Genomic DNA, 23,608 nt, shown 5'->3' with positions numbered 1-23,608 from the left:
TGAGTAATCAAAATATCAGCGGTGGACAAAAGCAGGTTTACAATTGTGAGTATATGAAACACAAACTTTATTCTTGTTTTATTTATCTATTTGTTTATTTATTATGGTATCATTTATTATAATTATTAACTTACTTTTGCCCACCCCTGTATGTTGTTACTAAATGTAAAGTGAACCACTTAGGTCAATACAGGGAACATGAATTCATAGTTGACTTACAGGTTAGCTCTTTGTCTTTCCCTACAGTGAACACAAGGACTTTTGGAAGTGGTGAGACTGCCCAAACTCTGATCTTGTTGTTTCATTTTGAGTCATATGTTTGACCAAAATCTATTAGTGGAAGGAAGTCTTGGCTTGAGCAACCTAAGCTGGGTTTCCTCTCGGAAAGAGGCAGTGCCAGGCAGGCAGGCCCACCACTGAGCCTCCTGGAGTATAAGTCATCCTAAAGAAAGAGACACAAGGACAATGGGCCAGACATCTAGGTGAAAGGCAATTCTGAGCAAAGCACAACATCTTTCACTGAGGTTGTCCTCCAAGCCAGCTAAGACCTCCGGGCTCAGTCCTGAATCTTAGGAGGGAAAGCTGAAATAAGGTATAAAAAAGAACAGGAGCACCTTCTGGCTAAGACAGTATTATAAGTTTACATTCTAAGCCTCCCGCTACCCACCATGCTTTGCTCCAAACAGATGGCAATGATGGCATTTTTTTAAAGAAAATCTAAAACACATAGCCATATCTTTGTAGAGGAAAAGTAAATTAGAACACAAAGCAGTAAGTGAGGCTGAAGGTGTAGACCCCCTGGGCCGGGGCCTGAAGTATCTCAGAGGCTGATGGAAGTTAGAATAAAGCCCCCTCTTCTCCACACACAAGGGACATAAGCTGGTCTCTCTGCATGAAATCAACAGCTATGGGCGAGACTCCTGTCATGAAAAGACGCCAAAAAAGTTTAGCTGAGCGACTGTACAGAATCGGGCCATGTGCTATATAACGCAGCTGCGTTAAGAAGGGGAGGGGATGTTGAGGCAAACACAGCCTCTCAGGCATGATCTGGGACAACCCACCTCCTGGGTAAGCAACCGTGAAGAAGAGAGTTACCATAGCAGGTCTGAGGTGCCCAAATTTAGAAGATGGGGCCTTGGCTGGCATCTAGGAATCTGGCACCCAAATTATTCCCTAACTGGTAAGGAAGGGCCACTGTCCCTAGACTTTTTGCATGATGTCATTTATGGTAAACATCTTTCCTTCTTGGAGTCTGGAACTTTGGTACATGCTAAGCAGACAATGCCTAAGTGATTAGCTCCCAAACAAGTCTTCAACTCTGGTTCTCTAATATGCTCTCCTGAGCAGGAATATTGCACATATTTCTACATATTTTGCTGAAAAAAAAATTGGTATGTTCTTTCCCCTTATGGGAGGGAAAGGGTATAAGGACACCTATGCAGAGATTTCTCCAGAATCCACTAGTATATTTGTCCCTTGATGGTTCTGTCATATATCCTTTCACTGTAAGAGGCCTTAGTCATGAGTCCAACTGCGTGCTGAGTTCCATGAGTGAGTGCTTCTAAAGATTCTCCAAATGAGTATGGCCTTGAAGATCGGCAAAGCAGTGCTGGCATGGATTCACTAGAACAAGCCCAACTCACCTAACTTATGCCTACAGTGTTATTTGTGGGGGGCAGGGGGGGGCAGAGGATAATGAAATCCCTTGTGACTGGGTGATTATCGAGTTACTCCAGAATACAAAAAAGCAGCTGAACTGCTATCTTTTTTTTTTTTTTTAAATATATCTTTATTGATTTCATCGAGAGGAAGGGGGAGGGAGAGAGAGAGAGACAGAAACATCAATCATGAGAGTCATTGATCAGCTGCCTCCTGCACACCCCCGACTGGGGATCGAGCCTGCAACCAGGGCATGTGCCCTGACCGGGAATCGAACTGCGATCTCCTGGATCCTAGGTGCATGCTCAACCGCTGAGCCACGCCCGGCCAGGCTGAACTGCTATCTCTTGTGAGAGGCAAAAGTTACCTATGGAATTTGAAAACAGGCCCAAGCCCAGGAGACTGGGCTCATCGAATCTTCACCCTGGTTTCGTTTGGCCGTGAGAGCTAACACGAAGAAAACGGGGAACCCGGGTGATGCTTTTGCTGTTTGTGCTCTCCACCTGGTGGTAGGGTAAAGGGATCAAATATATCCAAAGGTGGGCTTTGAATGGGCCAAGGACAATAACAATGAGCTGCTGAGTTGCTCTCTCCTGCAGGCAGAAGAAACAAGGGTGGAGCGCGTGAGCCACCCCTGTAGCCCTGCTGCAGCCCTGCCCTCCTTGCATCCCAGCTGGGAGCTCCCAGTAGCTATCATTTTCACCCTGTAAATACAGAATTTACTGCTAGGGCATGGAACAAAACTTGCAATAAAAAAAAAAAAATTAAAAATGACTGTATTTTGTGCCTATTTCATCTATGTATGATTATCATTTATTTTTATTAATTTCTCCCATTTATCCCCTCTATGCCTTCCTTCTTCTATCTCCCCCCACCACCCCACACAAGTCACATCGTTGTCCATATTTGTAAGTGTTTTTTTTCCATTTTGTTTTTGCTCAATCCCTCCTCTACCTCCCCAAACACCCCCCACCCCACCAGAGCTGTCTGTCTCTATTTCGCTTGGTAGTTTAGTTTAGCATTTATTTTTAAATTAGCATATGCTTTGTCAACATAAATTCCAAACCAAAAGGAAGTTTTAAAGAGTTTATCTGAGTCAGAGCTGAGGGCCAAACCCAAAAGCAAAATCTCAAAAGATTCAGAAAATGCTCTGAGGTGTAGCAGTTTTGTAGTTTCTGTTTTATCATTAGACTCAAAGGAGAACACTTAAGGAAGGTTATGTTATCAGAGAAATACATAGATGATTTTTCTCCATTGCTAGTGGGAGTGGGGTTCTTGGGGTACAGATGAAAAGAGAATTTCCAGAGGCCCCCACGGAAGGATAAGGTGTGGTAGAAAGCTTTATTTGCATGGAATTACATCCTTGGGTTTCCAAAGTCCCATTTCCCTTAATCCAGTCCTGGAAGATATACAGCTGGGGATCCAGCAGAGCTAGAAGCAGAGGCAGTCCCCAGCTTCCATTCCATGGTGGAGCTGGGCCTGGTTTAGCGTTAGGCTAGTCACAATCTATTAGTCCATTGTGTGTGGGGTCCACGTGGCCATGGGCCATGTGGGCAAATGCAGGGGAGTCAAGAGTGCACCCCCTGCAGTAAGAGTCCCAAAAGTCCCCCATGAACCAAGAGAGCAAATTCCTTTGTTTAGGAGTTTAAGTATCTCAAATCTTTCCAGGTTTGCAGTGGCCATGCCTACGCTGGCCAATGACCTGTTCCCAGGTGTAACTGAGAGGCAAATACCTTCCCATGTCACCCAGACCTTACTGGGCATGTGTCTAAACTGCAGCCTCCTGGCAAAGCTGCATAAGTTGCATACCTATAAAATTTGGCTTTCCCTTTGCTCCTTTCCAGTTATTAATAAACAAGGTTAATTACAACGATATTTACATGAGACCCATTGGTGGCAGATTAAGGGGGTAGGGGATAGTAAAGAGGGGAAATCTCTAGGATTGGATAAAAGCAAAGGGAGAGATCCAGAGATCTTTTACATTGGTGGGTGCAGGGCAGTTAACATTTAACACATACAATTTACAGAAATATGCAGGTAAAGGGTAACTGTGAGGAATGTTGGCATCGTCACCATACCAGGGTGTTTATGTTTAGAGGCCTGGTGAAGAGATCGGTCTGACATGTTGAGTATATTGTCCTAGATACACAAAAACAATGGACGAGCCTTGCTCAAGGTAAAGATTAATCTGTCACTTAGGCCTTAGGATGTTACTTCCCATTAAAAATGCTCAGTTGAGAATTTTTATGATCAGAACATTTCATGTGATTCCAGGTAGTTCCCTGAGCTCGTCAGGTCTGCCAGGTCACCCCCTTTGCATTCAATTTATAATTTCATAAATGCTAGCAAGGAAAGATCACAACCAGAGAAAGTTGCAAAGAAAAGAAAAAAGTCAGTGGTACACAACTCCCTGGCTTTTTGCCATGGGTAAGTGAATTGACATTTAAACCCTGAGCATTGAAAACAGAACAAATCTTCATCACTGATCATTTTTGCTATGATTTTTATTTGTTAGAGCCTCTTTCAAAAAGAAACAACATGAAAAGAGAGGCAAACTCCAGATGAAAATTCACCTTTTAGTTTTAAAAAGTAGTTCTTAGTTCGTTAATGACCTCCCATTGAAATCAAATGCATGACCTTTAGAGACTGATGATTTTTCCTGTCTAATGTGCATATTTTAGAGTGGGTCAATTTTGACTCTCAGGCCGGGTAAAAAGGCCTTAAGGAAGCCTTGTTTCTTGGACTTGAAACACAGCTGTCTGGCCCTGCAGTGATTTGAGTTCGCTACTGCAGAAGAAAATTGGTTACTGGCATTTCTGGAATCCTGAATTCCAGATCCTAGTTGCCTGGACCTGACTCTAAGCTGAAATCTTATATTATCTGCTATGGGTTGTTTTAGCCCTAGTACCGGGTATATTGAATTGAAATCGGCTGGGATCTCACCACACAATGAATAGGACTCAGACTCTGGGACTGTTAGAGATTTAGAACAGTCCTCAGTGGGGCCATAAACTGTAAAATCATTGTGGATGCTGGAGGGCCTGAGTCACATAGAGATGCCCATGGAAAGGGATTTGTTCTCTCGTGGGACCATCTGAAATTGAGCTGACTGGCTCTATAACGCTGATACAGAGACTAATTGCATTCATAACTTGTGGTTCCTGCCAAAAGCTACAAAGTGAAAATAGCACATTACTCGAGGAAGCTACCAAGCTTTCCAACACAGATCTTCGCAATTAATGGGATTTGTTTTAATTAGCTAAGTCTAGACTCCTAGAGAGCATGTCTGAAGCCAGTACTGCAGGCTGGTCCCTGCACATAGAGTCTTAATTTTGCTGTAAAGATGCCTTGGGAAAAGGTGAATGGAGTAGACTGTACAGAAAAGAGCTAGTACAGCAAGCCTCAGGTTGTCATCTTTCGAAAGGGCCTTGTTTGCAGGGTCGGCCCTGAGCTGGCATCTGGGAACTTGGCACTCAGATAGTTCCCTTACTGATAAGGGAATCTCACTGTGCCAAGGCTTTTCATACAAACAGTGGAATTTATAGTGAATACCTGATTTTCATGGCGGAGTCTGGAATTTGGACACATGCTAAGCAGAGGCTGCCAGGTGAACACCCCAATAAAACTTTGGGCACTGCAGTGAGTTGAATAGTGCCCCTACCCCATTCATGTCCAAGTCCTGAACCTCAGGACCTGTGAGTGTGATTTATTTGGATACAAATTTCTTTGAAGATAAAATTAAATTAACCATCTTGAGATGAGATCATTCTAGATCTAAGGTGGGTCCTTAATCCAATGGTAGGTGTTATAAGAGAAAGGCAGAGAGGAAATCTGAAACGAAGAGACAGAGAGAAGAAGACTTTGTGGAGATGGAGACAGAGATTAGAGTGATGTGTCTACAAGGCAAGGAACACTAAGGTTGGCCAGAAGCTAGGAGAGAGGCATGAAACGGCCTTTCCCTCAGAGCCTCCCCTGCCAACACCTTGATTTCAGATCTCTGGCGTTCAAAACCGGGAGAGAATGCATTTCTGTTGTTTTAAGCCATCAAGTTGCTACAGCAGCCTTAGCAAATAAATACAGGCACCGAGCCTCTAATGAATGGGCTTCCCTGGACAGGAATATTAAACAAATCTTTCTGCACTTTTTACTGCTGGGGAAAGAAATACACTAGGCATGTCTCTTCATGGAAGAGAGAGGGTATAGGACAGTCTGCCTGCATTTCTCCAGACTCCTTGCTTGTCTTTGTCCCTTGCTTATCCTGTCCTGTATCCTTCGGCCACAATAAACCTTAGCCCCGAGTACAACTATATGCTGCGTTTCATCAGGCCTTCTAGCAAACCCCCGTATTTGTGGGTAGTGAGGAACCCCAAATAGCCTGGTTATGTAGCATCTTCAATGTCTCAATAGAACACAAGATCTAGGTCATTAGTATAAGACCTAATTTTGAGCAGGAGACCCCAAGCTACCCAGCAGGGGAAACCATGAAAATTCCTACTCAGGGTAAGATTAGTACAGAGAGAAATAGAAAACACTAACTCCCCAAAGGCAGCAAAGCCTGCAAATAAAGGTCTAAAACACATGAGAAAACTAATGCTAAGAGTACCTAGAAAATCAGCAATAGGATACTAACTCCCTCCCTTCCCCTACCAAATGATAGTGATGGAGCAATTACAAAATAGTTTTAAAATAAGATTTTACATTGTTAAAGATACAAAGGAAAGAATAAATCCATTAAGAAAAAGGCATAATAAAACAAAAACAGGCAAAAAATGAAACACATGTGTATTTTTTAAATAGAACCAATCGGAAATGTTATATAAAATATACAATTACTAAAACTTAAAAATTCAGATAAAATAATTGCCAGACACAGTTAAAGAGAATAATAGTGAATTGGAAGACAGTACACCAAAAAAAATCAACTCAAATGCTGCATAGTAAAATAAAGATATTCAAAATATGAATGAGAAGACAAGACACGTGGGGGTAGGCTGAAGGCATCCAACATGAATGTACATATTCAGGGTGCGACAAAAGTAGGCTTACAATTGTTGGTGTGCAAAATAATACAATAATTAATAAATAATAATACAAGAATAAACCCTGTGTGTTACATACAACTGTAAACCTATTTTTGCCACACCCTGTATTGAATGAAAGCTCCAGGGGAAAAGCAGAGAAGGAATGCAGAGAATGCACTGAAGCTGAAGCGTTAACAGTCTGAGAGCTTACAATGTCTGGCAACCGGCAACCAATCCATGTGTCTCTCTCACATCGATATTTCCCACTCTCTCTCTCCCTTTCACTCTCTCTGAAAAGCAATGGAAAAGACATCCTCAGGTGAGAATTAAAAAAAAAAATCTAAATAAATAAGAGTCTGAGAGCTGAGGAGATAAATCCACATTAACACATCTAGTGACAATATAAAACATTAAGTATAAGTTAAGAAAACTGTAAACATCATTGGGGGAAAAAATTGCCTACAATCTAATGACAGGTGAACTGAATGTGGACTTCTAATCAGTAACAATAGATAGCAAAGGACAATGGAGTAACATCTGCAATGCACTGAGAGAAAATAACTGTTTCCCAAGAATTCTATCTGCAGTTAAACTGGTATTCAAATAAATTAGGAGGCCTTCCGGGGTTCAGCAGGGTGGGTTCTTTCAACCCTGAGTGTATGATTCTTTGATTTATTTGGAGGTATTAGCTCACTGAAGTATAAGTAGAATGGTCTAAACTAAAAGACTAGTTCAAGAAAAAAAGATAGACTTTCTAATCGTATCTGACAGAGCTCTTGAATAAAAAACCATTACAGAGGTAGGAATATCTCATCTATTAGATCAGCCTCTTGGGGTCAAGCTGCCTGTTCTCCCAGGAAGCACCACAAATATAAGCACCACAAATATAAGTTAAAAGCTTTATCAACATTCTTATGATTTTAGCCTGACTGATCTATTGTCAACTGGTGGAAACCAGCTATAGAAACCTGCATGATCCACACTTAAAAGCATACTATAAGCAAAAAAATATCCTGAGGAAATTAAAGAAAGGAGGCTGCATCACCAGCAGTAATAAAGTTGTATATACCTTGAAGGAACTGAGTAAGTACAGGCACTATCTGACCAGTTTACAATTAGACTTTGAAGATTCTAAGATGGTGCTGGGCTAAGTGGAAGCTGCACTGACCTTCTCCCAAGACAAAACTGGAATTGATGCCATTGTAATGATTTGGTTATTAACAGGCAAGGAGTAAAGGAAAGACTGGTAATATAGGCATGCCATTTATACAGCTTTGCCAGAAAGCTGTAAGTTAGCACTCTCCAAGTCTGTTCCCCACAGATCGATGAGGGAAGGGGCTGGACAAAGGCAGTTAAGGTCTGAATGATGTGGGAAGGTGCCTACCTGTCTGTCGGTCACACCTGGGAGTGAGTCAGTGGCCAGAATAGGCGTGGCCACTGCAAGCATACAAAACCTGAATATTTAAATTTCTGAACAAAAAAGAGCGCTCTCTTGGTTTTTACTATCTTGGCCTTTGGCCCTCTGGCTCTCTTGGGACTCCTGCTGCAAGGGATGTGCTCCCCTCCACCCATGTAACTCATGGCTATGTGAGATCTACACAATGGACTAATGGGTTTTAATTAACTGCTGCTGAACTAGACTTGGCTGCAACATGGAACGAAAGCTCTGATCACTGGCCTTGCTTTTGGCTCTATTGGAACCCCAGCTGCACTTTCAGGACTGGGTTAAAGGGCATGGGACATTGCACCCCAAGGAATATAACTCCATGCAAATAAAGTCTTTTTCCACATTTCCTTCTCTGGGGGGAGGGGGGTTCTGAGAATTCTTATTTCAGCCATACCCCAAGAGTCATCCCACTCCCACTAGCAAAGGAGAAATTTAATCCTCTGGTAGCAGAATTACAAAATATAGAAATATCATCCTGAATAACCAACTGAAGACTAGCTGGAAAGCACCCTTATAACCAAGGAGGTAAAGAGGAGCCAACATCTAGACTGGTAGGAAGTGCGGAGGGGTGAGAGAGCTGGCTGGGCTCCCACAGGCAGCAGCTGAAGTGCTGGAAGAATATCTCATCTGTGGAGGTTTCCCTCTGAGAAGTCTGGGATCTAAACCCCAAGCTGGGCCCCCCAGCTCAGAATAACAGAACCGTGAAAGGTGCCCACAAAACATCTGGCTGTGAAAAGCACCAGAGGTTCTATCCAGCAGGGAGAGACAGCTAGAAACACAGGCACCCTCTTAACGGGCCAAAGCACTAAATTTAGTTTGCAGCCACTCACCTTGGGCCTCCAGCAGACGGTGGTGCAAAGTGCACTAGAGCTGTATGAGGAGAATCTGGAGTTGGGGGTTGTGGGGTGAGAGCTGAGAGGACAGCCACCAGGATCCCTGTGCTGAGTTGTTCCCTTATACTGCAAAGGCCATCTTTCTCAGGCAGTTTTACCATCAGTGCAGCTTTAGTCTGGGGAGGAAGCAATAGCCCCACCCATTAGAAACCCTCTCACCCCACCCTGTGGCGTTTATGCCCTGCTGAGGACTAAAGTCTGAGGCTCATTAAGTGACTGAAACTAACAATCAGCCTGTAGGCAGAGGTGGATCCCTGGATGCTTTGAGTCTTTGCCTGACCTGCTCCTGGGCCCAGGAAAAGTAAAAGCAGATCTTGGTGCTCAGATTGGCCCTTTCCTCACACACCCAGGCCCAGTAGAGGGAGCCACAATCTGTTGATCACTGTTTGCTACAAACAGGGTACACAGGGCCAGTCACAATGTCTGACATTGGCCTATACCAGAGACCCTCTGAAGAGGCCAAACAAATAAACCCAGTGGTCAGCTTCAGACAACAATAGTGCAGGATCCAATAAGCTTCAGAAGCAATATATCCACAGGGAGATATTGACAGGCTCTAAACCCAGCTGAGGCGAATTCTGCTCCAGGACACCCCACATATTCTATCCTGCACTCAATTCCCCTAAATGGCCAGAGATACACTTAGCACTCCTGGCAGTTGAAATAAATGACAGATTCATCACTTTTGAAAATAACTTGGTAAAATGTTCCAAAGCCATAAAAACATTCATATCCCCTAACCCAATAACCCAACCCTAGGGAATGTAATAAAATGAAAGAAGCACTATATACAAAAATGTTTATTTTTAAATATTTGGAATAGCAAAAGAAAAATAGTAAACAAACAATGGAGTAAACCAAAATATGCTTTATGTAATCTATAAAATTATATAGTCATTGGGAACACTTATTAAAAGGCAATGCAATATTTTAGAACAACAAAGTTGTATCCAGACTCTAAATATAACTACATAAGGATCATATCTACATATGATTAAATATCTGAAAAGACTATGAAAAATGAAATTGGAAACTTTTCCATGAGTTATTTTTGTCTTTTTGTTCTTTTTATTATATTAGAACAGAAAAAAATTTAATATTGAGAGGATATGAAATCAATGCTCATTTATACATCTAGTTACCTAAAAAGGGTACTAAATGGGAATAATATCTGCCCTAGTCAATCACTGCACCTCTTTTGACAAAAAAAGTTGGAACAACATTGAAGGTGGAAAAATGACAGATTGCTCTTCCCCAAAAAAAAGGAAGCTACTTATTCCTAAATGCAGTTATATAATGAAAGGCATTAAAAATGGGCCAATGGGAGAGTGATCCTTTGGGCTGGGAGGAGGGGGAGTATTTTAGGAAGTATGAAATGAGGACCTTATACTTCTGAGTTTACTCTGGAGTTCCAGAGAAAGATAACACTCTTGAGAAAGGGCCAGCCAGGTGTTGCTGGGACAAACTGGTCCTCCTGGGGGCTGCTGCTGCTTGGTTCAATGAGAGGGCATTCCCCACTTTGAAGGCTGGAGTTCATCTCAATGTCAACCAAGTATCTGAACACTGACAACATACCAGCCAAAGAGACAAGAGCACCTGGCCTTGAGGGACCATTCCGGTATGCGCTTGGTCCCAAACATTATGTCACTTGAAATGTCTGGATCATGAGATCAAAGAAGCTGTCCAGTAGGGTAGGGCAAGGCAGAGAAAGACACAGATGACTAGAGGTTGAATTTTTCCCTCTGAAGAAAACAGCGAGGGAAACCCACAGTTGCAAACTTCTAAGAACATATCAGAAAACAAAAGAGCCACCGGAGCTTTGCTGTCATTGATCTTCAGGAAGGGATCAAATTGAGGAAACAGAGAACTCACAACTGACTCCACTCCTCCCTCCAAGCACATCTCCCTAATGTGGCCTGCATCTGAGATCCATGCCGGTGTATACACAGAAACAAGAGCACAGCCTAGTTAAGTGACAACCAGGAGAGCAAAGGTGGCTAATTATATACCTGTTAATATCAGTTTCTTGTGTTTAAAGAAGAAAATGAGACACAGAATGGGAAATTGCTCTATGAGAAAAGAAACCACTTCTCACTAGAGGACCATTGCCCAACAATTGTCTGTCTCTGGCAGGGGACTGAGGGCAATCTGACAAATGCTGCTTAGCAGTCTCTGATTAAGCTGATTTTTTTTAAAAAATCAGCATTAATTAGGTAAATTTAGAGAGGAAACAGAAGAAGGGTTAATGTCCTTATCCAGAGTTCCCAAAAAAATGGAATTAAGGAGATCTCTGGCCTTTCATGGGGAAACTGTTTGTTGTAGCTCCACAGTGCCTAGGAGCTTCCTAGTCCATGATTCTGGAAGGAAATGGGAGAAAAGCCAAGACTAGAGCTAAGGAGACCAAGGAGGCAGGGAACAAAAAAAAGGGAGCTGAGAAGGGCTAGGCAATGATACTGGAGACCAAGTAAAGCACTCCACCCATCGACCAGGAGTGAAGATAATAATTCCAATTCCAGGTGGACTCCAGCCCAGCGACAAACCAAAACCCTTCCCTCAGGGACATGGAAAGATGAAGCAAGAGAATCAGGGACCCAACCAGAGGATCCTTTTTGAAAAATCAGGGGACAGCATCCGAATTGTAGCTGGATAATGTCTCTCATTCAGCAACCCTTGGATGTGCAACTGCAGAAGTGAAATCTTCAGAGGTGAGATCAGCTTGGGAAATCCAAAATCACAAAGCCTGTTATTAAAAAGCACTCCAAAATGTGGTGTTTTTTTTTGTTTTTTAAATTTAGTTCTAAGGAATCCTGAGAGTGAAAAAGGATTCCACCCAGCCAAGACTCTCAGAGGTAACTAAAATTCAGAGCCCAAAATAGAAGAGTCCTTGGCTTCAGAAAGCTTTCCTTTACTTCACAGAAGTCTCGTGGTTGACCTTCAGGCTGTCTCTGGAGAATAGGGCCTGCATGTGTGGATACATGTATTTGCAAATGAAGAGGAGGGAAAACTTAAAACGGGTGTAGGGGGGGCTGTGGTAACTGACTTATGTTGAAGAGGCTATGGTAATTACCATCTGATTTCCCAGTATCAGCGTGCCCACCATAGATTTTTGCACCAATAATGAAGACTGAAAGTTATTAAATAAGAAGCAACAAGAGGAGCCCCTTTAATGACCTAGTATTGTGCCAAAGAGATCTAGGGCTAAGACCTCCAACTCTACAATCTCTAGTGAGAATGGTCCTCTTAGCAAGACCTGCAGATCTCTGTCCTCCAACCTATAGGTACAGCCCTTTTGGAGCACAAAACACAAGGTAAGTCAAGGCTTAACTATATGGGATACCAGTTTGGGATGTGTCAGGACAAAGGGCACCATCAATTTCAAGAGCATGATGAAGACAAGTAGAATAGCTCCATTCAAGAGACCAATTCCTGGTGTCACCAGAAAAGGCCCAGGCCCACTGCTTTGGACCAGCCCATAGTGTGTGGGTTCGTGACTTCGTGCAGGAAAGATTTAGTAACATACATCCAAGTGATTTTGAGAATATGTTTATGAAAGCTGGGGACAGTGAAACAAGGAAGGGCTTAGGATAGAACAAGCAACAGAACAGAGCCTAGGCGGCGCTCTGCTTTGGCCCTCTAGAAATATTATAGGAAAGAAGTGAACAGGAACAGAAGTAACCAAGACAGGGCTGCTGCTAGCTCACTTGAATGTCAGAGAAAAGGGGACCTTAGAGACAGGTTCGGAGGGTTAGCCCAGGACAAGCTACTGCTGCCCACTGCTCCCATTTGCAAGCATCACTGGGACCCTTAGCACTTAGAAGAGAGAGTGAGCAGAGATACAATGACTAACAAAGGAGGAAGAAAGATGTGGGTGTGCTCCAGTGGGAGCCCATGCTGGCTTCCTTTATCCTGAGGGGTTTTATCTGTTTTCTAAAGGCAGGAATTTAAGGGGAGGTCTCAGGGGAGGATCTCAATAGTATATTTATCAGCTTTCCAGGTGTGTCCTTTCAGGGCTGTGGTTTCCACTCATTGGTTGGTGCTAGGGTAGGAGTCATTTGTCATTGCATCTGATCCTGACGTCAGCCACGGTGTCACTCCATCTGGTGTTGCTACTTTTCTGGGTCTGGAGCTAAAACACAACTGAGGTCTAAATGTCATCTCTAATTTGACCAAAACTCTGTTTCTGTGGTCAACAGACCTGAGGCTTTGTTCCCAAGATTATTTGATGCAGGTCAGAACTTCATTGTCCTGAGGGCCCAAAGCTTAGGGGGGTGGTCGTGCAAGGGATTGTAAGGGTGTCATATGAATCTATTCTCTGACCCCTTATTCCTCCTCTAAGGGGGTCTAAAACCACATGACTAGCAATATGCCAAGGGAGGAAAGGTCAGGGGAACATCAGAACCACATGACCAGCGATATGAAAGGTCAGGGGGTTTAAACTGCATGACCAGCCATATGCTAGGGGGAGAAAGATCACCCTGGGGATGAGGTCCTTGTTTTCCCAGTTTTGCCTGTTGCTAGGCATGTGGGTTTTCTGCCCTGATGACCTTCTGTTCCTGGCCCATCGTCCTTGCTCTGCTCATATCTGTCTAACTGCTATTACAACTGGGAGAGTCTTCACAAAATGTCACTGCTAAGTACTTGAGCCAAAACAGAGCAGGGGGTGCTCTGAAATGGAGGGTGGCTCTTAGAACCCAGCGACTCCAGTCACCACACCCCCACCAATATCCAAAAGCCATACCAGTCATGCCAGGATTGAAACATCTCCGTTCAGACTACCCACTGTCCTCACAAAGAGTGCAAATACCAGATCACCCTGAGAGAAGCAAACCCTCAATGAGGTCATCTTTTATAAAAACCACTTTCACTGCCTCCACCTTCATTCCATTAATGAGGGAGCCGCCTACTTTGTGGACAAGAAACAAAGGCACCAGGGGCAAGAAGAAACCCTCCCCATAGGCGCCCAGGCCCCCAGACAGAGCAAGTAGGGGAGGTCCATCAGCTGGAGGCTCCAGTGGGGTTCCCCCAGTATCTACATCACCTACCAGTGAGAGTAAGTTGTCCTGCCTTCAGGGCCAGCTGGTTCACATACTGGGTCTGGACTCCCAGAGACCTGAAATTTCCTTTATAATCAAAGGATGCACATGAGCCCAAGAAGAAACATCCCACTATGGATCAGAACTGCCTTTGGGGGTGGCTTTTATCTTTGCACCATGAGAAGATTGGAATGAAGTTACCACAGAGAAAGATATGTGTATACACAGCTACTCAGGCAAAATGCCTACTCAGAAGGATTTTCTTCCCACACGCACCCTTTTTATACCATCTTTGGTACATATGACAGTCACTGGCACTGAGCAGACTGTTGAATAAATGAAATCCACTCCAAGTTTGGCTCGAATTTCTATGTCCCCTGCAAGATGACAGAAACCAGATCCTAGGAAAGAGGGCTCAGACTCAGAACACACATGATGGAGCATATGAAACCAGGACAGAATATAGGTCCAAGGATAACTCAAATCTAGGCATAGGAGATTGCAAGGCCCGAGAAAACCCCCCAATCAATAGGAACCACCCAAGCACTTGGAAGGTTTCGAAGACCCAAGACAAATCCAATTTCTCTTTCTACCAAGCCCAGCTCCATCCAACTGACATATATGAAATTGGGTTAATATTAATCTCAGACAGTCATAAAGAAAAAAAAAAAAAAACCATAAAACAAAGATTCTATGAAGATAGGTCCAATAGAAATGCCTCTTGGGTCTCAGTCCCAGCAATGACTTGCTGCTCTTTAATCACAGGCCTGTGGTAATGATCCCATTGCCCTCTTTTAAGTGGGATAACAATGCCTACCACAATATGACTCACTGCATTGGAGGACAAGGCAGGAAATTGATGAGAATAGCACTCCTGTGAACACAGTGCTCCGGGGGGCACTGAGCATGCTGGCTGGGGCCTGCATCCTGCACACCATGTGGGCGCCGGCCTCACCTTGCCCACCGAGGCCCTGACACCTGAGGGCAGGTGTTATCTGAACATTGCATGCCCGCCCCAGTCTGATCTCAGTGTGTAAACTCACACAAAATGGTATTGGGATAGTGGGAATCAGCAATTTTGCACAGGAAACTCTGGGAGATGTTATTTATTGTAGTCTGCCTGAAGTTGGGACAAAATTGAACAAATAAGACGAGTTTGGTGCTTTGGAAAGTGTGAAAGCTGCTAGTGAACTCTGTTCTCCTCTGTCAGGAGAAGTAACTGAAATTAATGAAGCTCTTGTAGAAAATCCAGGACTTGTCAACAAATCTTGTTATGAAGATGGTTGGCTGATCAAGATGACACTGAGTAACCCCTCAGAACTAGATGAACCAATGGGTCAAGAAGCGTATGAGAAATACATAAAATCTATTGAGGAGTGAAAAATGGAAACACCCTAAATAAAGTATGAAAAAACTTGATCTAGCATAATTGTCTTAAATTAGCGGTGGATAGAAGGTTATTTTGCTTGGTAATCCTTACCCGAGGATATTTTTTCCATTGATTTTTTTAGAGTGTGTGGAAGGGAAAGAGGGAGGGGAGAGAAAGAGAGACAGAAAGAAACATCGATATGAGAGAAACACATCAACTGGTTGCCTCCTGCGCAAGGGAACGAACCTGCAACCCAAGTAAGTGCCCTTGACCAGGAACTGAACCCAAGACCCTTTGGTGTGTGGGCCGACACTCTAACACTGAGCCACACCATCAGGGCTAGATAGAAGATTTAGAATAGCAACTTTTAGTAATACCAATGGAAAAAGAAACTGCAACAATGGAAGGAAATACCCCTTAACTTTTAATGATTGCAGATAAACACAATACGCATCTTTTTCACAACACCCTATGATTTTGAGGCTAGACTACAGTTATAATATTCAGAATTACTGAAATTATCTGTGGCAAAATATAGTTATAAAAATTAGGTATTTCAAGGATAACATTGTTATCTTAAGCCTTATGTAATACCGTATCTTGCTTATATCAGTCTCTAGATTTGGGTCACAATACTTAATGACCATTCCATTGAAAAGAACTGGCAGTGGAGAAGTTTTTGTTAGTTATTACAGTGTCAGATGACGAACGATACTACCTTTATTTTGCAATATATTGAGTTTGCTGGTGCTATTCTTATACAGTGAAGCAGTAGCCTTGTAGGAAACAAAAAACTTTAATAATAAAACATTCGACCTCTTCATTTAAAAAAAAAGGAAAATAAACTGATGTCAATAAAGAACTCTGTGCCATGTGTGCTTGAGTATAGCAAGTAGACCTCAATCAAACATGTATAAATAATGAAGGCCGGCAATTTAAGCACTTACATGATTGTAGCTAAGTGTACTGTGCCATGTGACATTCTTTTGAGTTAATAAAGCTATTAGAATAATCATAACCTGCATGTATTTTTCCATATGCACAACTATAAACCTACTTTTGCCCACCCCTGTGTGTGGCTCCCCTCTAGCAAATCTATAATGAGTTAGCAGTATTCATTCTACTTAGCGGTATCTCTTGCCTTCAGGTTACTATGACCCTTGTTCTCCCTTTGGCACAAGTTCTTTAAGTATTCTGTTTTTAATTCCACTTATACCTCATTCTATTATAGCATCTCATCTCTGTGTGACACTTTAAATCCTTTTTAGAACATGGCAATGACTTTTTTTTTTTAAGGTCATAAAGCCCAATACACAGTCTGAGGGCACCTGGAAAAGGGTGATGGCCATTCACCCTCTTTGTTCTGGTTATGCAGGGCCATGTGTTCTCTTTGTATGAGAGCCTCCTGCTTTTGCTAGCAATGGCTAAAATAACCTGCTCTGCTTCCCTTCCTGGATGAATCACTAGGTCACTTTCCCACCTCCAGCAGAATGAGCTACAAGCCAGGTGCCCAAGAAGATAGTCACATATGTGATGGACCAAGAATGGTTCTGGGTAGCTGAGGGACAGTGACTGCAGAAGGGCACATGGAAGTTAGCCTAGGATAGAGAAAGGTAAAGAGTATCCCAGTGAAAGGGAACAGGAGGCACAGAAATTTGGAGACATTGTGTGGTAAGTGTGGATCCAAAGTTCATGGGAAGAGGAAATGATGGAACAAGAGATGAGAAGGGAGAGCGCTGCAGGAGTCACATCGTTAAAGGCTTTGCTAAGGAGTCTGGATTTTTATCCTGTAAACAATGGGGAGCCTGTGAAAGGTTTTAAGCAAATGAATATCTGGATCATATTTGCACTTTAGAAAAATGACTCTGAAAGGGTGTGAAAGGTTGGCAGTTTGGACTAAGGGCTGGAATCAAGGTCATCCAGGCAAGATTTAGTGAAGGCTTAAAATAAGGCAATGACAATGGGGTGCCGAGTAAACTCTAGAGATGCTTGTGACATAGCATTGGCAAAACTTGATAGCCACATTCAAGCAGAGGCTATCGATCTGATTCGCAGGCTGGACTCAGGTTGCTCAAACTTAAAGAACTGATTAGGTGGAAATCTCACTGATAAGACATTGGTAATGCTGAGCCGACGGTGAACGGAGCAAGACACTGAATACAGATAGTATATGTGAGATGCTCGACGACCTTCTTTGGAGAATGATAGTGGTTGGATAAATGGTCTTGATGACATTTCTACAAAACAATGGTTGTGTGCACTAACATTCTGGAGAAATACCATCAAAGAGAGAGGCAAGGGTTTAGAAAGACACACAACACACATAGATGTCAGCATCTTTTTTACTCATCTGTATGTTCTGATCTCTCCATAATGGTAATATTTTAGTCTTATATTAAAAAAAACATGGCTTTAAACTTTAAAAATTAAAAAAAGGTTATACCCCAATCTGAAAAAAACAGACCTGAGGATACTGAGCACAAAGTGTGTAGAAGCATCATGGTTGTGCTTAAGGCAACCAATAGAACACCTGGAAAGTGTGATGAGAACGTTGAGTAGGTCTGTGTGCAACCAAAGGAATCAAGCAGAAAAGAGGACCTACGAGAAAGTCTGGAAGGAAAGAGTGTTTCAGAAGCCTGAAAATAGTAATGTTGGAGCTTCGAAGTTCTTGAATATGGGACAATTTCTTATGCATATTTTATCTCCACCCCATTGGCACACTTTATCTTCTAGCCAGAGGAGTGGCTGAATAAATGCTTATAAATAAATGTGATTCTAATTCCCTCTTATTCTCCATCATCTAGGCTCCTGTGGAATATACTCTCTGGGACATTTTCTCTTGGAATATAATTAGAAAGGTTTGGCAGAGCTCATAAAAAGGAAAACTCCTCACCCCTTAGGAGACTCATTCTTCCTGAGAGAGACCATTTAATAAAACTAAGACAAAATTCATCTCATCGATTTGCAACTGTGGAGGTCAGACACCAGAGCAGCAATTCCAAGTTCCAAAGACAGAGTTTAAGAGGTAAGTATCACTTTCAGCCTATTAAAAATATCCCTCACACAGGTGGCTATGAAAAGGGCCATATGACTGGTCATTAATATTGACAATCCCTCATTACCCCCTTGAATTGATCCTAGGCATAGCAGATTATACAAGACACAAACATTTTATTCAGATACAAAAATGACATAAATATGTCATTCACTTATGAATGAGGCAGGAAGAGAACATGAAAAAAAATGAAAAAGAAACAATTCTGGGTGTGTTGGATTTACATCTTTTCACTTATAAAATTTGTATTGTTATAATGTCAACGCTATAAAGGTTTAAAAAATGAAAACACAACAGTTGAAGGGGTGGTGGCAGAAATGGGGAGTAACCATAGCTTGGTGACTCTAAGCTCCTGGGAGGCAAGAGTGAACGGAAGAGCATCCAAACTGTGACACGCAGAATGTGGCTCAAAGGACCAGAGGGAGGTAGAGAGAGCAAGTCAAAGATCTTTCTTTCCTAATGCCAACGGGTTATTCAAGTATATATCCAGCAATGTCTTAGAACAGGGAAGTATTCTCCGTGGAAGATACACCACTGGTAAAAGGGAACTGACCCCCAGAATATGGAAAATTTGTTTTCTTCATTTGGAGCCACAGAATTCTCAGGATCCACCAATGAGGGCAGACAGAATCTTTTATGAGTCCTGGTGACCTTCACAATGGAATAAACTTTGAGAATTTCACCTTCATTTTGACCCTGTGGAAACTGATAAACTTGTGTGGCAAGCAAAAATCATCCCAGTTGGAGGTAGATCATTACCAGCTAACTGTCTGAAAGTCCAAAACACACCAGCTGCCAGGACAAGCAGACCCTCATATGAGGAGACTTCCCAGAAGCCATTCATGTCACTGCTCACAGAGCTCCGCCAAGAGGAAGTGACACAGAAAAATGATGCTGAGCCACAAGCCAAAAAGAGGTAGTTAAGACACCTTTGGGCCAGAGGGCTGGACCAAGTTTTCCAAGAAAAGGGTGAAGTGGGAAGATCTTGGCCTTCAGAGTGTGGTGTAGAAGACCATGTGGGTGACCATTATTGTTCTTCAGAGACTAACTGTGCCTGAGGATTCATAGAGCCTTACAAAACCTCTGGCACCTACTCCTCGAGGGCTCTTTTCCAACAATGAACACATCAGGGGCTTGTGCCTGACATTCATGGCCAATGCAATGGTATTGCCCTAGCAGAAACTAAGGTGCTGCTAGGCTGCTTCCTTAATTCAGTCACTACCAAGGACCACGCAGGAAGCAAATAGGGAAATACATAATAATCTAAGTCCAGTCCTTCATTTTTCAGGTGATAAAATCAAGACCCATTGCTAGGAAGTCCTGAAGATTGAAACAGCATAGTGTAGAGCCCAAGAAGTGGTTTCTATCCAGTGGTGAGAGGTGCCATGTGAATCTCACTGACAGGCTCTGGCAGCTTCATGTTTCCTGATCAAAACTTAAGTTTTTATAAGAGACCATTACAGAAGACAGATGGATATGAGCACTGGCCTTAAGAGTTCAGGGGGTGAATATTCTCTTGAGAGAAAGTACTTCACTGAAGACTGGTTTGTGAGTAGATGCCTCAGGGTAAAGGTAATAAGTGAGAATGGGCAAGAAAAAGATTAAGACTGTGATAGCTGATGAGGAACACAACTACCCAAGGGCAGTAGTTATTTAAAAACAAATTGTAAGAAGGGTTGAAGCACTCCCAAAGAGCATTAAAAATATCTGAATGACAACAAGTGATCTACAATTGATGGCTGGAGAAAGAGTTAGGGGGAAAAGGTTGTCTTTCAGCCGCAATAAAGCAGACTGAAGGGTCTATTGAAACGTGCCTCATTATATCTGTAGTGCCAAGGACAGTGTTCCAGGCCCTAGGGCAGAGACCACCATGATGGGAGATCGAACACAGAGAATGGAAGAGAATGTTCCATCTCCCCAATAATCTCTGCAATTAAGGCATGACAAGGATCACCAGAGGTTAAATCCACAAATGAAACACCTAAACATAGTACCTCATACATAATAGGCACTCAAAAACATGAACAGTTTATAGGTCATATTGATCTCAAAGACTAGCTATTCTCTTCCTGAGGTACTTTGAGACAGGGAGAAGGTTCCTGGACTCACTAGGGAATTCAGTCTATATCCAAAATCCAAATCCAAAAAAGAAGAGCAATTCATCTTTCTGACTTGCTTCTCAAGTTATGGCCTCTGCAAATACTTTCTGGTTATATTCCAAAAAGAAAACTATATTCCAGTGATGTATTATGCGTCAGTTGAGGTAGATGATGAAGGGTGCTGTGGCCTAGAACATCTCAACTCATTCTGTGAGGGGACTGCCACGGATTTTCCTCCCCAGAAAGAGGAACATTCCACCACAAACTTCCTTAAAGCCAGTGAGCCCCACAGGGAAGAGGAAGAGATCCAGGTGAGAGCCCCTGTGAAATCACTGCTCTGATGCTGGCAGCTAACTTTGGGCAGTGGCCTCAGTGACCCACTCCTGCATGCCTGGATACCATAATGGTCTCCCATGATGAAGGCACTAACTACTGGTGCCCTCTCAGCTCCTACTCAGTGAGGCTTTTGCCTGCTCTTCTAATCCATTCCATCAAGCGACAGGTCAGATGGACCCCAAAGGCGGAACAATCAAGATCAAGATATCACAACTAGGAAGGCAGAAAGCCAGCCCCGCAGAGTGAAGGCTGCAAGTGTTGATTCTCTTTGTGTGAGCCTTCCCAGGACAGCTCAAAGGTAGAGGTGATTGTCAAAGGATGGAGACCTGACTTCCTAGCCTCCCGCTCCAGTTGTCACGGAACAATAGCCTCTTCTACGTCATCAAACAGGCAGACCAACAATACTAAGATCGAAATGCCTTCATATCCAGGCCACAGTGCATCTATCATAAAAGGAGATGAAATATATGTGGTTAGATCGTTATGCGGAGAAGCATATCTTTTCTTCAAGACCGCAGGCACCAGCTCCGCACCAAGTGCCAAGAGATAAGAAGGCTGCCATTTTGAGAACAAGAGGGGAAGATGGCAGGAACAGCAGGGGACTCCACAGTGGTCTCTGGGCCAGTGGTTCACGGGCTTTGAAAACCTAGCAGTGGGAAGCTCCAGTGGAGTTTCCTTCATGTTGAGGCCAGCTCTCAGTAGGGATGATTCACCTGCCTTAAGATCAAGCTGAGTCTCTTCCCATGTCATGGATCCCAAGTACCTGGGGCTCATTTATGACTCTAGACAATGCACTAAGATCAGTCTAATAGGGAACATTTCACAAATAGATCAGCAATGTCTCTCTCTATAGAGACTTTTGATGTTTCTTACTTTTATTAACACAAGAGAAATGGGGTAAGATTATCAGCAGAAATAAGATGGGCTATGGCTAAGTGGACAGTGCCCCCTCAAGCGTTTTGACCCTCCTTCTTTGATAAATTTTACTCTTAGGAAATGCCCATAAAATTTGTCAAATGAAAGGATAAATTTAACTTCTCTCCTTACTGACATTCTCATGTCCCTAATTGGGGGATCCCACAGTTGGGACACTTAAAAGACAATTATGAGAAATCCAAAGCTTTGGTGAAGATCAAGATTGAGGAAACAGTTACCAGATGAATCTTCTGAGTTTACTTAGAAGAATATGTTCCCCTGATAAGGACTGGAAGAAATATTCTAAATTCCACACACTCCATCAGAAGAGTAAAGAGGCCAATGTTGAGTTCTCCATGTCATAACTCTTTAGCATCGTGGTTTGTAAACAGGAAGCACTCACTAAATTTGAGGGGTTATATCTAAAAACTCACATTCATACTTTCATTCTTTGGAAACCCAGAGACTAGAAGATTGTCCCAGTCTTGACTCTCTAGGGAGTGCAGAATGTAAGCAGAACTCAAAGCCAGAGGGAAGGGGAATTTGCTTTCCTGACTATTTACTGTTTCTCAGATTATGCCCTATGCAAATCCTTTCTAATTATATTCCAAGAGGAAAAGACCCAGTGATATATTATGCATCTGTTGAGGCCAGGTTATGAAGGGTGCCGTGGCCTAGAACATCTCAACTCATTTTGTGAGGGGACTGCCACGGATTTTCCTCTCTGGAAAGAGGAACGTTCCACCACAAACTTCCTTAAAGCCAGTGAGCCTCACAGGGAAGAAGAAGACATCCAAGTGAGAATGCCTTTGAAATCACTGCTCTGACCTTGGCAGCTCACCCTGGACAGTGGCCCCAGTGACCCACTCCTGCATGCCTGGATACCATAATGGTCTCCCATGATGAAGGCACTAACTACTGGTGCCCTCTCAGTGGGGCTTTTGCCTGCTCTTCTAATCCATTCCATTAAGTGACAGGTCAGATGGACCTGAAAGCAGGAGCAATCAAGATCAAGATATCACAACTGGGAAGGAGGAAATCCAGTGCTGCAGAGTGAAGGCTGCAAGTGTTGATTCTCTTTGTGTGAGCCTTCCCAGGACAGCTCAAAGGTAGAGGTGATCGTCAGAGGATGAAGACCTGACTTCCTAGCCTCCCACTCCAGTTGTCACAGAACAATAGCCTCCCTTCATCAAATGGTTACACCAAACATAGTGAGACTGAAATGCCTCCATATCCAGGGCAAAATATTTCCAAGTCAAAAAACAAAAAAATGAAAAAAAAAAAATCTGGAGTCCAGATCCTGGAGTGAGCCCCCCCTTTTCCAGGACCAAAGGTACTACCTCCATCCCCAGTGCAGAGAGATGAGAAGGCTGCTATTTTTGAGACCAAAAGAAGAAGATTCCAGTGGCATGAGACTGCACTAGAAATTTCCCCCATGTTCAAAGACTCCAGGAATCCACTCATTGTTGAGAGCCACTCATTCTGGATCTGGTTCCAAGGGATTCTCTCTCCAAGTTATTTTGGGAATCCTTCCTTTATGATTCATATGATACATGCATGTAGGTCAAAAAAGGAAACATTTTAGAAATGGGTCTGGATCATTCTTCTCGCCTCCATCGAGAGAATGAAGAAGATGAGGTTAATCAGCAGAAGGGGAAATGTGGCCCAGAAATGGGAAGAAGCCCTGAAATTTGGCATCTGGAATGACATCCTGTGGTCTCAGGCATGAGGTCCAGCAACAGATGTTATCTTGAGTTAAAAGCCAATCTCAGATATAATCT

At 43.0% G+C, this 23,608-nt stretch overlaps 1 pseudogene; it reads left to right on the top strand.

Moving 5' to 3' along the window:
• The first annotated feature begins 12,251 nt into the window (after window positions 1-12,251).
• Window positions 12,252-15,433, top strand: LOC148091773 (glycine cleavage system H protein, mitochondrial pseudogene; annotated as a pseudogene).
• Window positions 15,434-23,608: the final 8,175 nt, after the last annotated feature.

Source organism: Miniopterus natalensis, chromosome 12 (assembly GCF_054644295.1).
Source record: "Miniopterus natalensis isolate mMinNat1 chromosome 12, mMinNat1.hap1, whole genome shotgun sequence".
NCBI classification, from domain to species: Eukaryota; Metazoa; Chordata; class Mammalia; order Chiroptera; family Miniopteridae; genus Miniopterus; species Miniopterus natalensis.
This window is presented reverse-complemented; position numbering and strand designations above follow the sequence as displayed.